The 26,281-nt window shown below is 41.6% G+C and overlaps 1 protein-coding gene across 5 annotated transcripts in view; it reads right to left on the reverse strand.

Annotated features, from left to right (window-relative positions):
• RAB27A (RAB27A, member RAS oncogene family) overlaps positions 1-26,281 on the reverse strand; it is an 88,740-nt gene that overhangs the window by 43,688 nt on the left and 18,771 nt on the right. For 2 of the 5 annotated variants that reach the window (XM_005559613.4, XM_045395486.2), the window contains exon 2: positions 23,247-23,366. The exons of 1 other annotated variant lie outside the window; for it this stretch is intronic. The gene's annotated coding sequence lies outside the window, so the exon portion shown is untranslated. Of the gene's footprint in view, positions 1-7,180; positions 7,296-23,246; positions 23,367-26,281 lie in introns of all 5 variants that reach the window. 2 more of the 5 variants (XM_005559614.4, XM_015452853.3) reach the window with 2 other exon arrangements.

A 26,281-nucleotide genomic window follows, 5' to 3' on the forward strand; every position in this document is an offset into this window, starting at 1 on the left:
CACAGCACCACGCCCTGACTACAGGCAGTAACCACATTTAAGCAGATACATTCTCTGCCCACAGGAATATGTTCTTCAGGTACGTGGTTGCATGCTAAAGCACACAGGACTTCCATCTCTTCACAGCTGATTTTCATTTCCATAGTCAAACATCCGCCCTACCACACCCCATGCTGTGTTCCAACAGCCTCACTTCCAACCATCATCTGGGTGCCATAGCCTCTCTACTTTTAGTCTTTTTCCTCTTCTGGCTTTCCTGTCCCTCATCTCCAGGTACTGTTGCCAACTCCAGTTTGCATGTGCAAAAAGTGACATGAAACTAACAATGCCAGTGCTTTTCTTGTTACACACTGAGTTGCTATGTGAACTTCAAGGTGTGCAACTCTCCTCAATAAACTCATAATGTTGCTGTGTCTTCAGGGACTCCCACTTTTCCAATCAGGAAGAGTTTTTCCCCTGTAAAGTCTGGGAAAAAAGCCATTCTGGAAACCCAAGTGCTTCTTAGTACTATGCCAGTTTGGGCTTTACCATAATGTTAATGAAAAGGTAGCATTCTGATACAAACAGGTCACGCGTTTAAAACATTAGTATCTATAAATATGTTTATTATATCCCAACTTAGTTCTTTTAAAAACAGTAAACTAGGCTCAGAAAAATCAAGGCTTTTCCTGATGTTTTAATACCACTAAACCAATGATGCCAGGATTCTTAGCTTCTTCCATTTGGTGTCAGTACGCTGTAGACAGCCAGCTATATACAGGTCTTTTTGATTTTTGTCAAGTCTACTGTCTCCATTAATATATATTTACAACACATGTTTAAATGTTCCCTAAATATCATATTCTTTAGTAACTGAACCAAAAAAAAAAAGAAAGGAAACACCTAATGGACAAGGTCAAATCAAATATACTTCTTATTGCTTCTCAAAGTCTTTCCTTATTTCACCTATTATTCAGTATGCAGAGTCTCAGAACTGACTGCATTTCTACCAGCAGCTGTTTATAGAATGGAGTGTGACTTGTGTTTACTTATGCAAAAGGACTGAAGAACAACAATGCACACTCATCCAGCCAGTTTCTAACTCAGCCTGTCAGATTACAGTTGGCTTTTTTGCTATTACTGTTGTCCATCTCTAATTTTATTGCACTGTGATTGCTAAATGTGGTCTGCATAACATCGAATTTGGGGGAATTTAAGAGGAATTAAGTTTATTTATTTAGAGACAGGGTCTCACTCTGTTGCCCAGGCTGGAGCGCACTGGCGCAATTATGTCTCACCGCAGCCTTGACCTCCCCAGCTTAAGCAATCCTCCCATCTCAGCCTCCTAAGTAGCTGGGATCACAGGTATGCACCACCAAAAATGGATAATTCTTTTTCAGTTTTTGGTAGAGACAAGGTGTCACTATGTTGCTGCCCAGGCTGGTCTTGAACTCCCAGCCTTAAGTGATCCTCCTATCTCAGCCTCCCAAAATGGTGAAATGACAGACATGAGCCACCATGCCCCACCTTAAGTTTTATAAGTGTTCCATGATTATGTGAAAACAATCTGTACACCCTGTTAACTGGATGCAAAATTACATACATTCTAGTCAAACTAGTTAGTTGTGGTTTTCGATCTGATATACCCTTATTTATCTTTTTTCTACTTCATCTGTTTCTAAGAAAGGTGTGTTGAAACTTCTAGATCATATTCATTTTTAGAAAATAAGCCCAAGGTCATCTCTTAAAGAGGATGAATATAAAGCATAATAAAAGAGCAAGCATTGCAGTCTTTATTCAGAGAAGCACTAAATCTGTGCTTTTCAGTTTGCATTCTGTGAAACTCTAGGGTTCATGAAAATACTTTAAGAGTTCTGTAAACTGGGGCCGGGCGCGGTGGCTCAAGCCTGTAATCCCAGCACTTTGGGAGGCCGAGACGGGCGGATCACGAGCTCGGGAGATCGAGACCATCCTGGCTAATACGGTGAAACCCCGTCTCTACTAAAAAATACAAAAAACTAGCCGGGCGATGAGGCGGGCGCCTGTAGTCCCAGCTACTCCGGAGGCTGAGGCAGGAGAATGGCGTAAACCCGGGAGGCGGAGCTTGCAGTGAGCTGAGATCCGGCCACTGCGCTCCAGCCTGGGCAACAGAGCCAGACTCCGTCTCAAAAAAAAAAAAAAGAGTTCTGTAAACTTATTAAAATTTTATTTTTCTACTGTTTGTTTTTGAGTTTTTTTGGGGTTTTTTTGTTTGTTTGAGATGGAGTCTCACTCTGTCACCCAGGTTGGAGTGCAGTGGTGTGATCTCGGGCTCACTGAAACCACCGCCACCTGGGTTCAAGTGATGCTCATGCCTCAGCCTCTCGTGTGGCTGGGACTAAAGGCCTGCGCAACCACGCCCGGCTAATTTTTGTATTTTTTAGTAGAGGTGGGGTTTCACCATGTTGGCCAGGCTGGTCTCAAACTCCTGACCTCAAGTGATCTGCCCACCTCAGCCTTCCAAGGTGCTGGGATTACAGACATGAGCCACAGCGCCTGGACTTTCTATTATGTTTTTTAAAAACTGGAATTAAAAAAAGTATATGGTCAAATAAGTGATATACCAAATTTAGAGACCTCCAAGTTGCTTATTTATGCTACTTTAAGTTATTTACGTCTGCCATTAGCATTTACATGTTATTTGGAATTCCTATAATTATTAGTGGAGAAGCCTGTAATTTGCACTAGACTTCTCTCCTTTTCTTAATCAGAATGGATTCATTTGTCTATTGTTGTAAAATTATTTAAGGAAGCACATGTGAACTACATTCAAGAAACGGCAGTCAAGGCTCAGGCACACGTTTCAGCACGTTTGCTTTCATCCTGTTACAACAGTCAATTGAGCAATAAAGAACGAACACAATATGTTGCATCATAACATTTTATTACAGATCACTATAGAGATTATTCTTTGGGAAGTTTCTTGTCTGACTTCTAGAAGCATGAAAGGGCTATTCTAGGTTTGGGCTACTTCTTTTTCACAGCAGATGAGTGTCTTCAGAGCCAGTTCCTGCATAGGAAACCTACATAATGTCATTGCAACAAACCTTTCATTGCCTCAGAAAACTGCTCTGGTCCAGCTGGTTGCAAACTTTCTTTAGCAATAAAACTGTTTCTTCAAATAAAATCTTACATGGCACCCCAACATATAAAATAGGTGGCAGCAGAATGATTCTAATGAAAGGAGTGAAGGTTAAGACACCAGCGCCCATAGACCCACCAAGGACATAAGAAGAATCTCACGGTACACATTTGGAAAATCATTGCAGAAAGGTCTACCTACAATGCAGCTCTGAATCATCTCCTTTGCCTTTGGCTTTGTCCCTAAACACCTCCTCTCTGCCTAACCACTTCAGTTGACAGCTCATTTGTAAGGTCTGCCACACTCTTTATTCAGCGTCTCCTATACCACCTTAACACACTTCTTATGTGGGAAGGATCTGAAATGCTTTGGGTGTCCCTGGTGAGAACTGCAAGAGGAGCTATCTAAAGCTTGAGAGAATGAAATGAGACTACAGGAAGAGTCTTGAGAACAACCATAACTGGGTCATTCCCAGGGAATGTGTCCCGGAAATGAGTCCTGGAAAAATCTAGGCCAAATTGCCCAAAAGGGAAGCAGCACTGACCATGGGATAGGAAACTGGTGTCCTTAAAGGCGCAAGAGAGAAAACTGTTGGGAGGATGTTTGTAACCAGCTACACTGGTGATCCTTTCTTGTATCTAAATGGACACTTTGAGGCCATCAGAAAATATGACCAGATTAGTCCTGACGGACTCAAAAATCTATATATGGATGGAACCCTCAAAAGTCAAGGTATGGTTTGAAGAACACAATGAAATGTTGGTATAGCAACTTTAAGATAACTGAGAACATATTATTTTGAGCTGTATCAGAGTCACTTCATACTAAATTATAGCACAAAAGAGCATAAAGAGGTACAAAAAATTTTTTTTTAAATACTGATCAAAGTAAAACTTCAGATTTTCTTCTTTCTATGAATTCAGAAGAAATTTCTAGTATTAGGCTCAGCTAATGGCTGTGTCAGGAGGAGTGTTTTACAAGAAAGTACCCTTGCTTAAAACCATTACAAAGTTCCAGGGAAGGAGAAAGGGGCAGGAGGTAGAGGGGACAGAGAAACCCCTGGCATTCCCTACCTGGCTTTATGTCAAGGCAGCACAAAAATCAACTCAAATCCACAGGGATTAAGTACAAAGGGAGTTTTCAGACAGGTATTCAAAGTCATATCAAGGTCAAACACCAAGAGACTAAGGAGCACGTCAACAAAGGGAAAGAGTCGTTTATGGATCTGGGAGTCTCGGAGGATAGCATTCCAAGAATTCAAGAGGACATCTGGGCAGACAACACAGTTCATTAGAGCCCACAGTAACAGTAGCTAGAAAAGACTGGGGGAGAGTGGTGAGGGATATAAAAACTACATATTGGGTACAACGTACACTATTCAGGTGATGGGTACACTAAAATCTCAGAATTCACCACTATATAATTCATCCAAGTTGCCGGGCACAGTGGCTCGCACCTGTAATCCCAGCACTTTGGGAGGCCAAGGCAGGTGGATCAGTTGAGGCCAGGAGTTCAACAGCCTGGCCAACATAGTGAAACCCCGTCTCTACTAAAAAATACAAAAATCAGCCAGGCATGGGGACACGTGCCTGTAATCCCAGCTACTCTGGAGGCTGAGGCACGAGAATGGCTCGAACCCAGGAAGCAGAGGCTGCAGTGAGCCAAGATTGCACCACCGTACTCCAGCCTGGGTGACAGAGCGAGACTCCATCTCAAAAAAATATAGAAAATAAAATAATAATTCATCCATGCAGCCAAACACCCGAAAAGCTATAGATATAGATAGATAGATGTAGATATATGTATCTATTTATATATACCAAAAAAAGACCCATAGTAGTTGTTGCTTTATCAAAAGCCAGAGAAATTTTCTAACCTTCTAAGTTACAGCAATTTATTCGGTCAACTTGCTTTCCCCTATTCTGCCCATCCAGTTTGAAAGACTCCCTGGCCAGGCACGGTGGCTCACACCTATAATCCCAGCACTTTGGGAGGCCAAGGCAGGAGGATCATGAGGTCAAGAGAGCAAGACCAGCTGGCCACCATGGTGTAACCCCAGCTCTACTAAAATTACAAAAATTAGCTGGGCATGGTGGCATGCGCCTATAATCCCAGTTACTTGGGAGGCCAAGGCAGGAGAATTACTTGAACCCAGGAGACGGAGGTGCCAAGATCGTGTCACTGCACTCCAGCCTGGCTGACAGAGCAAGACTCTGTCCATTAAAAAAAGAAAAGAAAGGCTCCCTAACTGGCCAGGTGTGGTGGCTCATGCCTGTAATCCCAGCACTTTGGAAAGCCAAGGCTAACAGATCACCTGAGGTAAGGTATTCGAGGCCATCCTGGCCAACATGGTGAAATCTGTCTCTACTAAAAATACAAAAATTAGCCAGGCATGGTGGTGGGCGCCTGTAATCCCAACTACTCTGGAGGCTAAGGCAGGAGAATTGCTTGAACTAAGGAGGCAGAGGTTGCAGTGAGCCAAGACAGTGCCACCGCACTCCAGCCTGGGTAACAGAGCAAGACACGATCTCAAAGAAAAAAAAAAAGAAAAGCTCCCTAACTACTCCAACTAGGTTCCTTCACTAAGTTTCCTTTTCCTGACTAGGCAGATGGAAAGGCAAGCATCCAGGTTAGAACTTAGTCCCCCAAGGCCATACCTTGTCTCTGTCCTCAGCTAAGCCTGTGATAAAGCTATCCATGGAAACAAAGCTCCTATTTTCTTAACATGCCTCTGAGAAAGACATTTGAAGCCTAGAGGTTAAGAACATAAGGGCTAAAATAAGCAGGCAAGAGGGTGGCTCAGAAAGAACAAGAGCCTTGTTTAAAAAAAAAAAAAAAAAAAAAAAGTCGGGGAATAAACCTCAATACAGATTTACTAACACAGAAATAAAGACTTTGTGTTAGCAAAGAGACTATGAATCAGCAAGAGAACAACCCAAGAGGATAAAGGAAATTGTAGACAAGACGAGCATAAACCATAAAGACATAAGTACCCACGTGTTTATAACATGGATAATTGATAAGCAATAAGTAAGTCTTTAGAAACTATGAGTGTTCAGGGGAAATCACAAAAACAAGCGACATTACACTTAATTTTTTAAATGAGGGTGAAATGAGATTCTGCATGAGACAGATAACTGTAAAGTAGTAAAAAAAGTTTTCAGAAGTCACACATGAAAATCAATCTCATAATTCTACAATCACATTTTATTATGTCCACATTTTAAAGTATAAAGTTAGCCTTTATATACCAACAAATTTGGCTGCAAAGGTTGGTTGAGTTTTGACCTCGAGAAATACCTTCCTATTTTTTAAAGAAAGAAATATTATAATGATATTCCTTTTATTACTGTCCTATATATACTTGCTCATCATATAAAAAATATAATTGCTATATAGCCATCAAGCATTAAAAATAAACCAACACATCTAACAATAGGCCTCAATGGTACCAATCTATTTTCCTAGATGTATCACTCTAAAACCATATATGAATGTTCAAGAAATGCAAGTTTTTTATTTTTCTTTTAGAATCTACAGCATAGAACATGATAGATAAAATTATTCCATATAGAAATTATGATTTTTAATTAATTTGAAATAATTTCCATTAATTTCTGATGCTTGTAAGCATTTTAGATATACATTCCTTTAGCTCTTGAAATACAGTTCTAAATTGTGAAAAATTCTGACACAGGCAGGAACAGATGTCAAAATTCTATTACTTTTAATCTAAAAGCCCTCCATCTTACGTTCTCTGTAGGAGACAGAAACTCACAAAAGAAAATGTGTTGGCTTCTACTATTAGGAAACTGGACATTTTTCACATATATTATAGTGGAAGCAGTTTTACATTTCATTCAGGCACAAAATATTTACGAACTCAGGAGCAGCCCAAACATAAAGATAAAATGCAGCATGATTTTCCAAACCAAAATCTGGGGCTTATGTCTACGGATTTTTGTGACCCTTTGGGAAAAGGCAGAGTTGGAAACAGAACTTAGTTGTCCAAGTATTAGAACTTTTAAAGCATCTCTTTGATTTATGAAGAAAATGCACAAAAATATGTTAAAAAAGTACCAGAAAATCCAGCAAGTTGCTCATCACTACACACCTCCATGCACAGATGACATGAGCAATTATTTGTCTTTCTTTCACTTCTGACTTCCAGGGCTCAGGGCTGAGGTCCTAGTGACTGCACATAGTAGAAGAAAGGGAAGAGAAGTTGTTTCAATGGCAACATCCTCACCTACTTACGTCTCTTTTCTCACGGCTCCAGTAATTAACGGAATGATTATAAACTGAAACCAAACTGCATCTCTATCCCTTCCATTTTCACCCTGGAAGCCTGTTCTCGTAAATCCATTCTCCTCAGGGTATTCCTTTAATCAGTGTTTCTGAATATGAATGAATGCTTTGGCTAACTTGTACAGGTCATCTGCCACTTTTAAGTACTCCATTCCCACCTCATGGGTGTGTCTCACCTCTTCAGTACAGTTGCATATTTCCTGAAGAGTCTCATTTTGTGTATTGCTTCTCCACTACCCCTCACCACTGGACAGACAACTGGCCAGCTGCCACTCAAATGCTAATTGTGACTACCATCTACTTTCTCTAACAGCCTTTTCCTTCCGCTGGTTCCCTCCATTCACTGCCAATTTTATTTAGGAGAGACTCAAAAATGTTTTGGGACTCCACTGATAGCTGTGCTTTTCTGATAATTAAACCATATTTACATCCAACTCAACAGTATTTGGTAAGCAATTACTACCTATCCATTACTGTGCTAGCAACTACGAATGTCATGAAAGAAACATATGATCCAGCTACTCCCTTAAAGAAGTTGGTAATCAGGGTTAGGTGGAATGATGTACTCATTTACAAAAAAGGACGGATAAGACAATATTATCAGGGAGAAAAACGTCTAGTACACCATGTGGAGCAGCCAGCACAAGAAATCAAAAGTGAAAGGGGCTTCAAGTCAAAAGACCTGAACTATGCTACTTCCTTCCCAGCTATGTGTCCTGTGGTGAGCCAGACAGCCTCCCCCTACTGTTTCCTCAATATGGGAATATTTATCTAGCAAGATTATTGGAAGGATTAAAGGGTCCATTACGTGAAATGCATTTTATAAACTGTAAACTACAGGGTACATGTAAGATGGCTGTTTTATAAGTCAAGTAGAGCCTGGGAGGTCAGAAAAGGGGAGCAATCTGCCAGGCATGGTGGCTCATACCTATAATCCCCCCTATTCAAGAGACTGAGGTGGGAGGATCACTTGAGCCCAAGAGATCAAAACCAACCTGGGCAACATAATGAGATGCTGTTGTACAAAAATTTTTCTAATTAGCAAGGTGAGGTGGCTTGTGCCAGTAGTCCAGCTACTCGAGGTGGCTTGTGCCAGTAGTCCAGCTACTCAGAAGGCTGAGGTGAGAGGATCACTTGAGCCCAAGAGTTCAAGGCTGCAGTGAGCCATGACTATGTCACCACACTCCAGCCTGGGTGACAGAGTGAGACCCTGTCGCAAAAAAAGAAAGAAAGGGAGCAATGTGACCATGACTCAAAGCAAGAGCCAGGACCTGAGCTGGGCATCTTCTTCAAAGCCAGGCAAGATTTAGCTAGAGAGTGAGGAATAGGATACACAGCACGTTTCATACAAGGACATATTTTGACTTCCATTTAACAAGTATTGAGGAGCTTGCTAATCATTTCAAAGGATACAAATGTGTTTAAGATATAATCCTCGAAGTACAAAACTGGCTGTAAACTCAAAGGAATGCTTATGAGGTAATGTGGCAAGTTAAGGAGAGCAGGACGACTAATCCGTTGGTATATGGGGTTCCTCTACCACCATCTGTGTAGACCCAGGATAGGCCACCATCACTCTGCAGGCCTTGTTTTCTCTAATATGAAATAAGAGGTTTCACCTCAATAGTCTCTTTCCAACACAGACATTCTAAGCTGTATGATTCCAGGTTCAAAGTTCAAAGCTCAGCCATGAGAAATTTAAGTGGGGTCATGGTGACAGCTGTCCCTTCTATCACCTCTCACTCCTTGCAGATGAGGGCCTAGATGAGGGCGGCCGCATGGGGATGGGAAGGAGAGGATCCAAGATACACTAATTTTAAAATAATAGAACAGAGTTCCACATCAGGTAGAAAAGGATACAGCCAAGAAAACACCAAAGAATAAAGCCTAGAGAGCCAGGAGGCCAAAATAATGCTGCCGACAGAAGCAGGACATGTGAAGTGGGGAAGGGAAAGAGTTGGAATGGCCATGAGGTATTCGTGGGTGGTATCAGATTTTTGGAAGGGAAGGATGATGAGATTGGATTGGGGCAGCTTCAGTGCGAGAGATCATCAAAGCCACATGACCGAGAAATGCTTGAAAATCATCCCCATTCCCTGGGGCCCACATTTACCTCTGTCCTTGAGACAGAGGCAGAGTAGCCAACAGTGAAAGCTCCAAAAAGACCATGACTGTACAAGCCACAGAAGACGGAACATGCTGTTAGTTCAGGATGAACAAGACCAAGCATAACAGCAGGGTGCTCTCAGCCAAACTCAATACACAGGACATGATGGGCAGTCCCGGCTGTTCTGATTAAACTTGGTTTCCAGATACTATCTCCCTGTTGTAAAGTTCTTTATCTGCCAGTGAGTAAAAAAGGAAATGTCAGGGAAGACAGCTAGATGTCCCACACGGCACTCACTCATTCACTCCTCTTAGAAGACTGCAATAAGCACCTCCTCAGATTCCAAACTTAGGCCTTGCCCATCATCATCCACCACCCATCTGAATGTATCTCAATGAAAACACACACTAGCTGGGCATGGTGGCTCATGCCTGTAATCCCAGCACTTTGGGAGGCCAAAGCCAGCGGATCACCTGAGGTCAAGAGATCGAGACCAGCCTGGCCAACATGGTGAAACCCCGTCTCTACTGAAAATACAAAAATTAGCCAGGCATGCAGGTGGGCACCTATAAGCCCAGCTACTCAGGAGGCTGAGGCACGAGAATGGCTTGCACCTGGGAGGCAGAGGTTGCAGTGAGCTGAGATCGCGCCACTGCACTCCAGGCTGAGGCACGAGAATTGCTGGAACCTGTGAAGCGGAGGTTGCCAGTGAGCTGAGATCATGCCACTGCACTCCATCCTGGGCAATACAGTGAGCCTCAAGTCTCAAAAAAAAAAAAAAGAAAAGAAAAGAAAACACAGGAAACACAGTGGAGAGGAGTTGTAGTATTATCACCTTCTCTGCCTCTCTCACTCTCCTTGAAACCACTGACACTAAGAAATAAGAGGTTAGAACCCTTCTCTAATTACCCTTATCTAATTACTTAATGTCTCTGTGTTTTCCTAGAAGAAGAATTCAGTACCTATACCAGATCTACCATGTTTTTGGTCTCACTTAACACTGCTATATGTATGTGCATATCTCCTAATGCACACCAGCAAGAGTTTCTCTGGAAAATTGCTTTTCAACCTTGTTCATGATATTTGTATGACCTACCAGGACACATGCTCTTGATCAAAGGCAACAGGTCTGAGGGCCCCAGAAAGGCCAGGCCCTGTCCAGCCACCCTGAGGGACAAGGGGTTCAACATCTCAACACAACTGAACGAATTCGGCACACAACTGAACGAATTCGGCACACACCACGGGGAGATCACCTCCTCTAGGGTAGGTGTCAAAGCGTGAAATTCCTGGGCTATACCTATGCACACATGTTCAGTAATAGAAGATAATATCAAATTGCTGTCCAGCATAGTTGTTTCACACACTCCCAACTTCATATCTTCACCAACATTTGGTGCTTGTTGTCAGACTTCTCAAAATGGTAACACATTATGATCTAAATTTGCTAATGAGTGTGAGCATCTTTTATTAGTTTCTTGGCCATCTAGTTTCCTCTTATTAAAATGCACATTTGTATCTTTCTCCTATTTTTCTATTGGGTTCTTTTTTTTTAAGACAGAATCTCGCTCTGTTGCCCAGGCTTGTGGGCAGTGGCACAATCTCATCTCACTGCAACCCCCGCCTCCTGCGTTCAAGTGATTCTCACCCCTCAGCCTCCCAAGTAGCTGGGACTACAGGCACGCACCACCATACCCGGTTAATTTTTGTATTTTTAGTAGAGATGGGGTTTCGCCATGTTGGCCAGGCTGGTCTCGAACTCCTGGAGGCAAGTGATCTGCCCACCTCAGCCGTCCAAAGCGCTGGGATTATAGACACAAGCCACCACGCCCAGCCAGGTTCTTTTTACATGGATGTGCAGCTCTTCATATATTCTGGATACTATTTATCAGTCACGTATGTTGCAAATATATTCTTACCGTTTTTGGTTTGTCTTTTCACTTTTTTAGTGTCTCTTAATCTTAAAGTCGTCAAATTTTTTCTTTTTTTATAGTTACTTTAATTTATATTATGATCAAGAAAGCCTTTTTTTTTTTTTTTTTTTTTTTAAATGGAGACAAGGTCTCACTCCAGTACAATGGCACAGTCATAGCTTACTACAGCCTCAACTTCCCAGGCTCAAGTCATCCTCCCATCTCAGTATCCCAAGTAACTGGGACTACAGGCATGGGTCACCATGCCCAGCTAACTTTCTTTTCTTTTTTGTAGAGACAGGGTCTCACTATGTTGCCCAAGCTGGTCCTGAACTCCTAGTCTCAAGTGATCCTCCCACCTCAGCCTCCCAAATTGCTAGGATTACAGGTGTGAGCCACCAGGCCCAGCCAAGAAATTCTTATCTAAAGCGATAAAGATATTTTTCTATATTATGTTTGTAAAGATACTGCCTTTTTATTTACGTCTTTAATACACTGATAATTCGAGGAATATGTAGGGATCCAATTTCATTATTTTTCCCTTAAGGATACACAATTGTCATAGCACCATTTATTGCATAAAATTATCTTTTCCCCAGTGACATGCAATAAATGAACGGATCTGTTTCAGGGCTTTACATTTGGTTTCATTGGTCATTTTGACCATCCCTGGGCCAGTGCCACAATGTCTTAATCACTATGACCCTAAAATATAACTTCATATCTGGTAGGACTGGTACCCACCTTACCAGGGACATGCACCCTTCACACTTCCATCTGAGTTCCTCAGAAACCATATGGGGATTTTTATTGAGATTGCATTGCATTGCATTGCATTGCATTGCATTGGGATTGCATGAATCTATAGATCAAATTAAGAAGACTGACATGTTCATGATGTTTAATCTACCTACCTAAGTACATGCATATTTCTCCATCTATTTATGTTTCAGTGCTTTTAAAAATATTCTCAAATCTCACAAAAGATATACAAATGGCAAATAAGCACATGAGAAGATGCTCAACATCATATGTTATTAGAGAATTGCAAATTAAAACAAGAATGAGATATCATTATATACCTATCAGAATGACCAAAATCCAAAACACTGACAACATCAAATGCTGGTGAGGATATGGAAACCCAGAATTCTCCTTCATTGCTGGTAGGAATGCAAAATGGTACAGGCCCTTTGTTATAGACAGTCTGGAAGTTGTTTACAAAGCTAAACTTACTCTTACCATACAATCCAATCACATTCTTTGGTATCTACCCAAATGAAGGGAGAACTCATGTCCACACAAAAACCTGCACACTGATATTTATTATAGCAGCCTTATTCATAATTGCCAGAACTCAGAAGAAACAAGATGTTCGTCAGTAGGTGAATGGATAAATAAACTGTGGTACATTCAGACAATGGAAAATTATTCAGCACTGAAAAGAAACAGCTATCAAGCCATGAAAAAACATGGAAGAACCTTAAATGCATATTACTACCTGAAAGAAGTCAATCTGTATGATTCCAACTACGTGGCATTCTAGGAAAGGCAAAACTATGGAGATAGTACAAAGATCAGTGGTTATTAGTGGTTGGAGTGGGGGAAGTGAAAGAGATGAACAGGCAGAGAACAGAGGATTTTTAGGGCAGTGAAATTATTTTGTATGACACTGTAACATAGATAGATGTCATTATACGTTTGTATACACACCCATAGAATGTACAACACCAAGAGTGAACTCCAATATAAACTATGGACTTTGGATGATAATGTATCAATGTAGGCTCATCACGTGTAACAAACGTACCACTGTGGTATGGGATGTTGATAGTGGGGGAGGCTGTGCATGTTGTGGGTTTTGGAAAGGAAGGGAATATATGAAAATTGTACCTTCTACTCAGTATTGCTGTGAACCTAAAACTGCTCTAAAAAATAAGCTCGGCCAGGCATTGTGTCTCACAGTGGCCTGTAATCCCAGCACTTTGGGAGGCCAAGGCAGGTGGATCATGAGGTCAGGAGTTCAAAACCAGCCTGGCCAAGATGGTGAAACCCCATCTCTACTAAAATACAAAAATTAGCCAGGCACAGTGGCAGGCACCTGTAATCCCAGCTACTCAGGAGGCTGAGGCAGGAGAATTGCTGGAACCCAGGCAGCAGAGGTTTCAGTGAGCCGAGATCACGCCACTGCACTCCAGCCTAGGTGACAGAGTGAGACTCTATCTCAAAAAAAATAGAAATAATAAATAAATAAACTCTAAGAAAAGAGTATTTTTGGCTGGGTGCTGTGGCTTATGCCTGTAATCCCAGCACTTTGGGAAGCCAAGGCAGCCAGATTATGAAGTCAGGAGTTCAAGACCAGCCTGGTCAACATGGCAAAACCCCATCTCTACTAAAAATATCACAAACAAAAAAGAAAAAAAAGTTAGCTGGGCTTGGTAGTGTGCGCCTGTAGTCCCAGCTACTTGGGAGGCTAGGGTAGGAGAATAGCTTGAACCCAGGAGGCAGAGGTTGCAGTGAGCCGAGATCGCTCACTGCGTCTCAAAAAAAAAGAAAAGAAAAGAAAAGAAAAGAAAAGCATCTTTTCAAAAAGTTTTTGGGCCAGGCACAATAGCTCACACCTGTAATCTCAGCACTTTGGAAGGCCGAAGTGGATGGATCATGAGGTCAGGAGTTCGAAACCAGCCTGGCCAACATGGTAAAATCCTGTCTCTACTAAAGATACAAAATTAGCCGGGCATGGTGGCGTGCACTTGTAATCCCAGCCACTCGGGAGGCTGAGGCAGAAGAATCACTTGAACTCGGGAGAAAGAAGTTGCAGTGAGCTGAAATTGCACAACTGCACTCCACCCTATGTGACAGGGCGAGACTCCATCCCAAAAAAAAAAAAAAAAAGTTTTCAATAAACACTTTTCATGAAGATCTTGTGTATCTTTCAACTTATTGATACTTTGTTTTTGTCACTACTGTAAGTGATAACTTTTAAACATGTATCTTCTATTTCTTACACAGCCATATTAATTCCAGCAATTTGTTAAACATATTAGGTAAAAATAAATTACTTCTTCCTTTCTAATCTTACCTTTTAGTCTAATTATAAAAAGTCAGCTGGGCACAGTGGCTCACGCCTGTAATCCCAGCAATTTGGGAAGCCGAGGTGGGTGGATCACAAGGTCAGGAGATTGAGACCATGCTGGCTAACACAGTGAAACCCTGTCTCTACTAAAAATACAAAAAAATTAGCCGGGCGTGGTGATGGGCACCTGTAGTCTCAGGTACTCAGGAGGCTGAGGCAGGAGAATGGCGTGAACCCGGGAGGCGGAGCTTGCAGTGAGCCAAGATCACACCACTGCATTCCAGCCTGGGCAACACAGTGAGACTCTGACTCAAAAAAAAAAAAAAAAAAAAAAAAAAAAAGCTAATTATACCTAATTATACCTTTTATTTATATTTCTTGTCTTACTGTACTGAGAATCTCAAAAAAAAAAAAAAAAAAAAAAAAAAACAGTGAATACACATGGTGATACAGGTAGTCTTATCTCTTTTTTTTCTTGTCTTTTTTTTTTTTTCTTTTTGAGACAAGATCTCACTCTGTTGTCCAGGCTGGAGTGCAATGGCACAATCACAGCTCACTGCAGCCTCGGCCTCCCAGGCTCAGGTGACTGTCCCGCCCCAGTCTCCCTTGCCCAGGCTGGTCCGGAACTCCTGGGCTCAAACCACCCACCGGCCTTCCAAAGTGCTGGGATTATAGGTGTGAGCCAGCACGCCCAGCCCAGTCCCGTCACGTCTTGATTCTAACGTTTCACTGTTAAGAATAACATTTGCTGTAGACTTTTGGTACACATTTTTATCAGATTAAGGAAGTTCATCTATCCTAGTTTGCTAAGCATGAGAATTAAGAATGGGTGTCAACTTTATCACATTTCGTTTCAGCATGTATCAAGGAGACTGTTACTTTTTTCCCTTAATCTGTTAATTTACCAGCTTTTACATTTATTCTGCCTTTGATATTTTTCTTTCCTTTCTTCTAGTTTCTTCTCTCACTTTACTGGTTTCTGCTCTTTTCTCATACTTTCTACCTAGAATTTCTCTTTCAAAGTCATTCTGTTTCTCCCTTTTGCATTCGCCAGGGGGTTGGGAGAGCGAAGGGAGGTAGTTCTCAGGGTAATTAATAAATATTTGAATGGCTAAAAGGTGAAATACCTAATAGGTACCAGATCCTTGAGGTGACCTTATCCAAAACCAGTCTTCAAATGTAACATATTACATTTATATAAATTGTTCCTGTCTTGGGCTCAAGAAAAAAAAAGTTACTTGAGATGCAGTCACTAGAGGGAGAATTATAGTAGAATGTTTTAAACAGAAATGGTGTTTTACCCTCTAGAGAAGCATCGAAAATGCATTAGCTATCATCCGAATTTTCTTTTGAATACAGTACTATATTTAATTTTAACTACTAGCACTTGGGTTCCCCCATTTAATATCTAGAAAGTAGGGTACTAGATTATAAAAATGGCAAGTATCTTAAGAGAGACAAGGAATAACGTTTATGCATTCTGTAATTCAACACTGTATGTTAAAAAGGCCAGCCCATGTCTCTTCTTAATTTTCAAATTAAAGAAGCCAAACCCAAATCTCTGAATTCTGGCTAATAGTTTCGGAGTCACTTTAAAAAACTTTGCCAAGTTTTTTCATTAGTCTATATTTAATTGTCCTAAAGTCTGTATTTCATTTAACTCCATGAAATGCATATATTTGAGGAAAGATGTTAGAGTAACCATGACCTAGAAATGAAAAGGGCACTTACACAAAAGAAACAAATCAGCAAACAACTCTGTAACAGAATTCTGGAGTCTTTAGTCTTACAGAAAACCACGTTAAACATCATAAGAGAATACGACACTTAGTCCACACCTGACTCCAAAGAGTCCCTCAACTACAACCAGGATTACTTTTTTTTTTTTTTTTTTTTTTTTGAGACAGAGTCTCTCTCGCTCTGTCGCCCAGGCTGGAGTTGGAATGCAGTGGTCTGATCTTGGCTCTTTGCAACCTCTGCCTCCTGGATTCAGGTGATTCTCGTGCCTCAGCCTCCCAAGTAGCTGGGAGTACAGGCATGCACCACCACATCCGGCTTATTTTTATATTTTTAGTAGAGACGGGGTTTCGCCATACTGCCCAGGTTGGTCTCAAACTCTTGACCTCAGGTGATCAGCCGGCCTCGGACTCCCAAAGTACCGGGATTGCAGGTGTGAGCCACAGCCCCTGGCCAAAATCTTTACTTTGTGATTTCTACAAACCTTTAATCACTTTTAGATTTTAAACATTTTCCAACCTCTATAAGCTAGAATAGATGGGGATCTGTTTTTTAACAGAAATTTTAAGCTGTTTTAGAGAAAAATAAACTTGGCTCAAATGACAAATGTGAAAATATCAAAACTACAAAGCATAGGAGGATGTGGGAAAGGGCTGTAGTGTTCTTCATGACACATATGAAAGTATTTCCCAAATATATATATTAAATGTCCTTCAAATATAACAGAAGTTAAATGCAAAATAGCATACATATACCTATCCAAAAGCTGTTAGTAATTTTAAATAAGGTTTGATAAGTAAATTGGCCTCCACCAAAGATCCAAAGATATACTAGTAAAGCTTGATGCCACTAAGGAGGGAGAGAGCCTGGTTTAAATGACTGAAATTCAGGCAGCAGCTTATGAGCACATCAATTAAACATCTAACGAACAAGAACTGGGGATGTGCCACTATGTTAAGCACCAAGAATGTGGCTCTAGAAGAGCAACAGTCTAATAGGTAAGCTATTTGTGGAAGTGCCCAAGGAAAATGCATGGAAAAAAGAACTATAGGGCCTGGCATGGTGGCGCATGCCTGTAATCCCAGCACTTTGGGAGGCCGAGGTGGGCGGATCACCTGAGGTCGAGAGTTCAAGACCAGCCTGGACAACATGGAGAAACCCCGTCTCTACTAAAAATACAAAATTGGCCAGGCGTGGTGGCACATGCCTGTAATCCCAGCTACTGGGGAGGCTGAGGCAGGAGAAACATTTGAACCCAGGAGGCAGAGGTTGCAGTGAGCTGAGATCGCACCATCGCACTCCAGCCTGGGCAACAAGAGCAAAACTCTGTCTCAAGAAAAAAAAGAAGAACTGTAACAGAAGTATGAGCAAGCCGTTGGGGAGATGGGAGGTCTGGGGAGATAGCACAAGAGGGAGGAGAAGGAGCCCACGATGTCTAAGGAGGGAATCAGAAAAACTTCACATAAGGGCATCTGAGTCAAGGACTGAAGTCAGAATGTGAGTGTCCAGGCACACAGAGGGACAAGTGACAAATGTGAATGGACAAAAATTACACAGTGCACCAGATAATGTGGGGAAGGTCTTTACCTCACATGTCAGCCAAATAAGCATTATCCTTTCAAGATAACAAAAACTGTAAGCAAATAATTCTTGATGCCAATCCAAAACATGTAATCGAGTTTTGATGGAATTTGGTAAGGAATGCCTGATGTCCAAAATTAAAAAAAGAAATAGACCAGGTTTAAGTCCTTCAGGAGGGAACACATCTTGGGCTGACTGATGCGGGTGAGTAAGGGTTTGAGGGTTTGTACTTGCAAAGGTGTAGGAGGCTAAGGTTACTTAGGATGCATGAAAGGACCTCAGCAGTGGACGTGGCTGAAAGGATGCATGGAGGTAGGGGAGAAGGTATCCAGAACAGAGGCTGAAAACATGGGAAAGTGTTGGAGACCTGGGCCTAAAGGGACTGTGACATGGCACTAAAAAGTTTGTGTGTTCAATGAGATACCATCTCACACCAGTTAGAATGGCAATCATTAAAAAGTCAGGAAACAACAGGTGCTGGAGAGGATGTGGAGAAATAGGAACACTTTTACACTGTTGGTGGGATTGTAAACTGGTTTAACCATTGTGGAAAACAATATGGCGTTCCTCAAGGATCTAGAACTAGAAATACCATTTGACCCAGCAATCCCATTACTGGGTATATACCCAAAGGATTATAAATCATGCTGCTATAAAGACACATGCACAGGTATGTTTATTGCGGCACTATCCACAACAGCAAAGACTTGGAATCAACCCAAATGTCCATCAGTGACAGACTGGATTAAGCAAATGTGGCACATATACACCATGGAATACTATGCAGCCATAAAAAAGGATGAGTTTGTGTCCTTTGTAGGGACATGGATGCAGCTGGAAACCATCATTCTCAGCAAACTATCGCAAGAACAGAAAAGCAAACACCGCATGTTCTCACTCATAGGTAGGAATTGAACAATGAGATCACTTGGACTCTGGAAGGGGAACATCACACACCAGGGCCTATTAGGGGGAGCAGGGAGTGGGGAGGGATGGCATTGGGAGTTATACCTAATGTAAATGACGAGTTGATGGGTGCTGACGAGTTGATGGGTGCAGCACACCAACATGGCACAAGTACACATATGTAACAAACCTGCACGTTGTGCACACGTACCCTAGAACTTAAAGTATAATAATAATTAAAAAAAAACCAGTTTGTGTGTTATCCTCTGGGCAAGGGAAGACTACCATGGGCTCTTTATGCAGGAGAGGACCATGAAATGTGTGCCTTTCAAAGATCTCTGTGGCAGCCACATGGAGACTGGAAATACACACAGCATCAGGAGGCTCTAATGTTACCGAGTGAATGTTTGTGTCTTCCCAAAAATGGTATGTTGAAATCTAATCCCCAATGTGACGGTAGAAAGAGGAAGGTCTTTGGTAAGTAATGAGGTTTTGAGGATAGACCCTTCATGAAGGGGATTAGTGCCCCTATAAGAAGAGTCCAGAGAGCTACCTTTCTGCCTGGTGAGAATACAGTGAAAAGTCGAGTGTCTGCAGCCTGGAAGAGAGCTCTCACCAAAATCTGAGCATGTGACCACCCTGGTCTCAGACTTGCAGCCTCTAGAACCGTGAGAAATAAATGTCTGTTGTTTGCAAGCTATCCAGTCTATAGTACTTTGTTGTAACAGTTTGAACTGGCTAAGACATACGGAGAGAGACTCTGAGGGTTTGAATTGTGTTGGAGACAGTAGGGATGAAAAACAAGTGATTAATTCGAGATATATTTAGGAGGTAGAAATCAATATAATTTCTTGATAGACTAGTATAGAAATTAAAGATAACCAAAACTTTTAGTTTGGTAAATAAATGGTACATCATTAACTGAAAAAGGAAAAGATTGTCTGAGAAGATGATAATTATTATAACTAACACTGAGCACTATTCTAAATCCTTTAAAGCACTGACTCTTTTAGTCTTCACAACAACCGTATAAGGTCCCTAATCTACAGATGGAAAAAACCAATGCACAGAAAGGTTAATAAATTTGCCCAAGGTCACACAGCCAGAAATGGCAGAACCAAGATTTGAACTCAGACACACTCTCAAATACCACATTACACTGTACGGTACCCAACCAGTTAAATGTCTCCATGTCTGAGGGACATCAAGGGAGTTGTATTTAATTCGCATTTGGAAAACAGACCTAGGGCTCACAAGAATATGGCTATGAATTTTAGTGTCATCAACATAATTCTATTTCCTGAGGCCATGGAAAAAATGAGATGGACATTTAGAGTGAAGAGAGAACCAAAATGTAAGGCGCAGCAAGACAGATCCAAGAAGGACACTAGGAAGGAGATTTTTCAACCAGTGATCATCCACAGGCTGGCTCAGTTGCCATACCACAGAGGTACAAACTTGAAGTGGTCTGGACCTTCTCCGTGTGAAAATGGCGAACCCATTCACTATTTGCTAGATGAATGAATTTAACATCTAGCTATTTGCTGGATTTACCATCTAGCTAAAGAATAGCTAAAAGATTCCAGCTTAGATCATGTCATCAAGAAAGGAGGCCTGATAGAGTATGAAACGGGGAAAACAAGAAAAACAAACAAAAAAATGGATGCTCTCAGCTCTTGAAAGGATGATTTATACCCGTGTTTGAGCAAAGTGACTTCTGCCTTCAGAGAAGCAGCAGCAAAGCTAGCTCCTCTCTCAAGCAGCACCCCATCTCATCCATCACCCACTTCCCCCACCTGCCCCCAGCCTACACCGTAAGAGGGCCCCAGCCATGCTGCAGCAACACCAGGAGCGCACAAGAAAACGTGCTGGCGCATAGACAGCGCAAGTAAATAATGGCTCCTGTGATAATCAGCTTTTGTTTTTAATGGGCTTCACATGACTCATCAGCTATCATGTGTGCTATAGCCTGAGCTCTGGCTCTAAATCAAACAAGTTCAAAGGGAGGAAGAAAGGAATAACAGCAAAAGATGAGCAGATATCTCAAGAAGCCTTAATCCTACAGAGGAAAATCAGAAATGGAGGCAGGGAGAAGACAGTTTCCCCGTTGAGCACCCAGGTACCGAGGGTCCAGAGAGGGCGGAAGCTGAACCAGCTGCAGAGAGAAGCAGCCTAGTTGCCATGGTGCCATCCTGCCAGCCAGCAAGGTTTCATCAGACCATCCCCTTTCTGCCACAGTTCCTGTCTTGTGGGCAGCAGAAGCACCAAGAAAGAAGAAAAACAGTTGTTTGTATTCTTATGGCCGCAGAGTCGTAGCTCTACGACCTATTTCTACAAGTGACAAGGAGAAAGAGCTAAGAAACAGAGAAAGCAGCCAAACTCCTTTGGAATGTATTTAATCTAACTTCATTCTATGGATAAAATGCCCTCGTGAATAAACACTCATCCCCAAAACATCTTTCTTTTTTTTTTTTTTTTTTTTTTTTGGTATTTATAATCCAAGAACCTTGACACAGAATGTCCGCTTTTTATCAAGGCTCTTTCCCACAATGACTTCTGATAATGGGGCTTGGGGCTCATTCCCAGGTGAAAAGCATGAGTTTGTGGCAAAGAAAACAGTATTTTTTGGTCACCACACTGGAATGGAAGCCAGGAGACTCTGAAGGATGACTTGGCACTAATACAAATCAGCAAATGACTTTAGCACTTCTAAGCCTCAATTTCTTCATCTGTAAAATGAGAAGAATGGACTGGGTGAACACAAAGTCCTTCCACTCTCTTAACCTATGCTCATGGGTGCTCAGGGCAAGGGAACCCTTCCAGGTATCTCTTGTGATATTAGGCTGTCCATGTGTCAGGACCGTGATTGTGCCTCCAGGGACACACAAGTGTGAGAGTGGCTACAACTCAGTGGAAGGAATAAGCAAACACATACACACTCACAAAGTTAGATCCCTGTATTTGATTAAACCATGGGTTAGTGGACAGGAACCATGTCTTACACATCTTTACACACTCGATATCCAGCACTTACCAGGCACTGGGCTTAACAAATGTTTACTGCATGCAATTTGAGGCAAATCTTTAAAATATCATATTATGAAACTTTTCAGACTGCCAGTTACGGATTGAATTGTGTTCCCCTAAAATTCACATGCTGAAGCTCTAATTCCCAGTACCTCAGAATATAATGTTTTTTGGAGCTAGGACCTTTATAGAGGGAATCAAGTTAAAAAGAGGTCATTAGGGTGGGTCCTAATCTTCCCTCATGGTCTCTTCACAAGAAAGGAACTGTGATCACAGATATGAACCCAGGGAGGATGGCATGAAGAGACATAGGGAGAAGACAGCCATCCACAGCTAAGCAGAAAGGCCTAGAACGGATTCTCCCTCACAGTCCTCAAAAGGGACCAACCCCACTGACATCTTGATCTTAGACTTTCAGGCTTCACAACTGTGAGGAAATACATTTCTGTTTTTGAAATCACAGTTTTAAAGCCACCCAGTTTATGGTACTTTGTTATGGCAGCTCTAGTAAACTAATACAATATCCAGAAGTAGAGAGAACTATATAATGAAATCTCCCATCACACCACCCAGATCTTTCACTCCAGCATACTTCACTTTGCATCTCTAAAATATATGGACATTTCCTTACATAACAACAATACGCTTATCAAACCTAACAGAATTAACACTAATTGAAAAGCAGATTTAATTCCCAGAAGAAATAAACCTTACACTAAAACACACACACACATTCCTCCATTAAAACTATTAACACTATTAGGCCGGGCACGGTGGCTCATGCCTATAATCCCAGCACTTTGGGAGGCCGAGGCGGGCAGATCACTTGGGGTCAGAAGTTTGAGACCAGCCTGGCCAACATGGTGAAACCCCATCTCTACTAAAAATACAAAAATTAGCCAGGCATGGTAGCTTGGGGTCCCAGCTACTCAGGACGCTGAGGCAGGAGAATTGCTTGATCCTGGGAGGCAGAAGTTGCAGTAACCCAAGATTGTACCGCTGCACTCAAGCCTGGGCGACAGAGCAAGACTCTGTCTCAAATTTAACAAAGGAAAGGGAAAGGGAAAGGAAGAAAGAAAGAGAAAAGAAAGAACGCTGTTAACACTATCAAAAACAAAACACCAGTAAGCTTGAATTTTTGTCAAACAACCCTCAGAGGATAAGCAAGACTCTCAGAATAATTCAATTTCTTAATCAGCTCTCATATTCAACAATTACCTGAAAGTAAAAACCTGTGTTTCTTTATTCACGTACAGAAAAGAAAGGAAAAATGCAGTCCAGTATTCGTACCCACTCCCTGGTCACTGAAAATTCACTTTTCAAACTAATCCCTAGAAATTTAGTAGACATCATTAAGTCTTTAGTTTAAAAATAATATGTGCACTGGTATTGTGTGTTATATTGCACATAATTTAAGCGCATGAAAATTGACATGACAGAGCTCAAAACCACTACCAAAAAAAAAAAAAAAAGATAAATACAAAACCATACCTTGCCAGGGTAGAGAACCGCTTGTTGTAATTTTCTAAAACGTTAGAGACGGGAGTTACCAACGCTTCAACAATTGACAATTTCCAATCACATGTCCTCTTCAGGAAGGTTACTTTTTGTCTGAGGTTAAGACAGGGAGAAATGTTAAAGTCAGAATGGCCTACTTAAAAAGGTTTTCAAAAGACTCTTTTGAAAAGCATTCGCTCCATCAACTTTCAAAACAGGCATCGCTGTAAAAACCCGCAATCCAGCTAATTAGTCTCAGCTGTTTGTCATATGGCACTGCAGACCAGTCAAGTGATTTTTGCCCCTTTCAAGCTTACCAAGTTCCAATTCGACTGGCCACTCAGAGGGCGGCTTTATTAACCTCTTCTGGTATTAGAAGACTCGTACTTCAGCTCTTTCTTCCTCCCCCCTACCCCGTGAATCAAAAAAGTAGAACATTTGTTTTCTCGAGAAAATATTTAGAAAAGTATTGTATTCTCAAGGCCCTTGAAGGTTATATTCGTATTGTTGCTTACAAATACAATGCCTCATCCAAACAAACGATATGGGAGATCAAATGGAAGTGGCAGGAGGAAAGGGGCTGGATTACTTACCAGACCTTGCAGCTGGCCTCCAATTCCATAAGTAAAACTGCCTACAAGGGAGTCCACCCAGATATCTTGCTGGCATCTCAATCCAACATGTCCTGTACTCACCTCCTTTGCTTTTCTCCACAACCTTGCTTCAATCCCACTTCTCTTCCTGTGTCTTGAATCACACAATCCCAACACACACAGCCAGAAATCTGATGGTTCTCATTAACTCCTCCCTCTCTGCCCCTCCCACTTCCAATTGGCCAGCAGGTCCTAAGGATATTCATCATCTCGCCTTTACTCCAAGTTTTGATTATTTCTTGGATGGCTATAATAAACCTCTTATTTGGTTTTCTGATCCCCACGTATTCTTGACTCTGATCCATCCTCCACACCACACCCAAAGTGATCTTTCCAAAAGGCAAATGAGAGTCCATCACTCTCCTGTTAATGGCTCCCCACAATCTCCACAATAAAATTCCTACTCCTTAAGCTTCTGCCTTCAGTATCACCTGCCTCCTGCCTATAAGCTGCTAGAGTCCAGCCATCAGAATTCGTTGTAATTCTCTAAGTTAAGTGGTTCTCAAACTGTGGTTCCAAGACCAGTATTACCAGCATCTTCTAGGAGCTTACTACTTTTGCACATTCTTGGGCCCACCCCACTGAATCAGAAATGCTGAGGATAGGGCACAGCTGTCTGTGGTTCAACAAGCACTCCAGGTGATTCTGATACACACTAAAGTGTGAGAGCTGCTGCTCTAACTGCACCAAGCTCTGTTCACCAAGAGAAGCAGCTCCTTGGCTCCTTGTGCCAGCAATGCTGAGCTGGATGCACCTTCCCTGTGCTTAGTATTTCTACAACTGGTCACCCCTGTATGCTAATTATTCAGTTTATTTCTTGGTCTTTATTGTTGGTTTGTGACGATCTTGAAGACGGGGTTGTATCTTGTTTTTTATTCATTCACCCCCCAACGAGTTATTGAGCACTTATTAATTATTGGGTGAAATGTTGGACATAGAACTAATCAATGTATCCCTTACCTCTAGGAGAAGCTACGCTTTCATTTTGGCAGCTCAACGTGTGACTGAAGACTCAATCTGTCCAATCTAAAAAAACTACCACCAGCCTCAAGAACTGTGGGCAGCTAAGAAAAGTCTGAGCACAACCAGTCTGACATCTCTTCTCATGGTAAACGAAATGGAAGTTTTGTTTCATACCTGATGAAAATCTCATGAAAATGCACCCCTTTCTCTTTTATATCTCACAGCAACCTCGAGAATTTTGAGAACAATTTAGTAAGAAAAATGTATCAAGATTTTTAAATCCCAGATTAAAATTCATTAGAGTTAGCTTCCTTTAATTACAAGTTCATATTAGCACTTCTCAAGCCTCAAGATATATAGGAATCTCCTAGGGATCTTTCAAAATGCTAATTCTGATTCAATATTCACGTAGGAGGAGATCAAGACCTTACCGGCTAACACAGTGAAACGCCGTCTCTAGAAACACAAAAAATTCGCTGGGCGTGGCAGTGGGTGCCTGTAGTCCCAGCTACTCGGGAGGCTGAGGCAGGAGAATCGCGTGAACCCGGGAGGCGGAGCTTGCAGTGAGCCGAGATCAGGCCACTGCTCTCCAGCCTGGACGACAGAGCGAGACTCCGTCTCAAAAAATAAAAAAATAAATAAATAATTTCTGTAGGGGGCCCAGGAGTCTGTATTTCGAGTAAGCACCCAGGTGATGCCCAGGTAATACCGACATTCCTAACTCTGGAACTATAATTTGAATAGCAAGTAAAATTATTACAACAATACCATTTTTCGTAGTCTGCTTAAAGCAACAAAACCTTTTTTGGATGCTTTTGCATTAAAATCTTTCTAAAATATCTTTCAGACTTCAGAATAAAGATGGCATGCTCAGCATGTACATGTGGTTCTGCTTCCTCCCAAAATCTCACTAATATAACAATAAAGAATGTTTTATTTCTTTTAGACATAAACTCACAAGGACAAAGATCAGGTAGTGGAAGCAACAAAATGGTAGAGGCTAGAGAGTAGATGGACTAGAGGTAACTGATTAACAGATCTCGGAAAGCTGACTCTTCATCTGCCAGTAGGGAAATCCAAGAAGGAACTCATCACAGAATCTCCAGAAAGTCTCAGGAATTCAGAACCTCAAAACTTCTGGAATTTGGGGGACCGTAAAATCGGGACTCAAAACAGACAGAATGGTGGTCATCTGCTTAAAAAGCAGCTCAGCTTTTTAAGAGAAGCAAAGAAAGAAAGAACTACCAAATAGAAAATAACGAGCAAAATGGCATAGTCAGTCCCTATCTATCGATAATTACTTGAAATGTGAATGTATTACATTCTCCAATTAAAAGACATAGAGGCTGGGCATGGTGGTTCATGCCTGTAATCCTAGCACTTTGGGAGGCCAAGGCGGGCAGATCACTTGAG

The sequence above is a fragment of the Macaca fascicularis genome, chromosome 7, assembly GCF_037993035.2.
Source record: "Macaca fascicularis isolate 582-1 chromosome 7, T2T-MFA8v1.1".
Taxonomy (NCBI): Eukaryota; Metazoa; Chordata; class Mammalia; order Primates; family Cercopithecidae; genus Macaca; species Macaca fascicularis.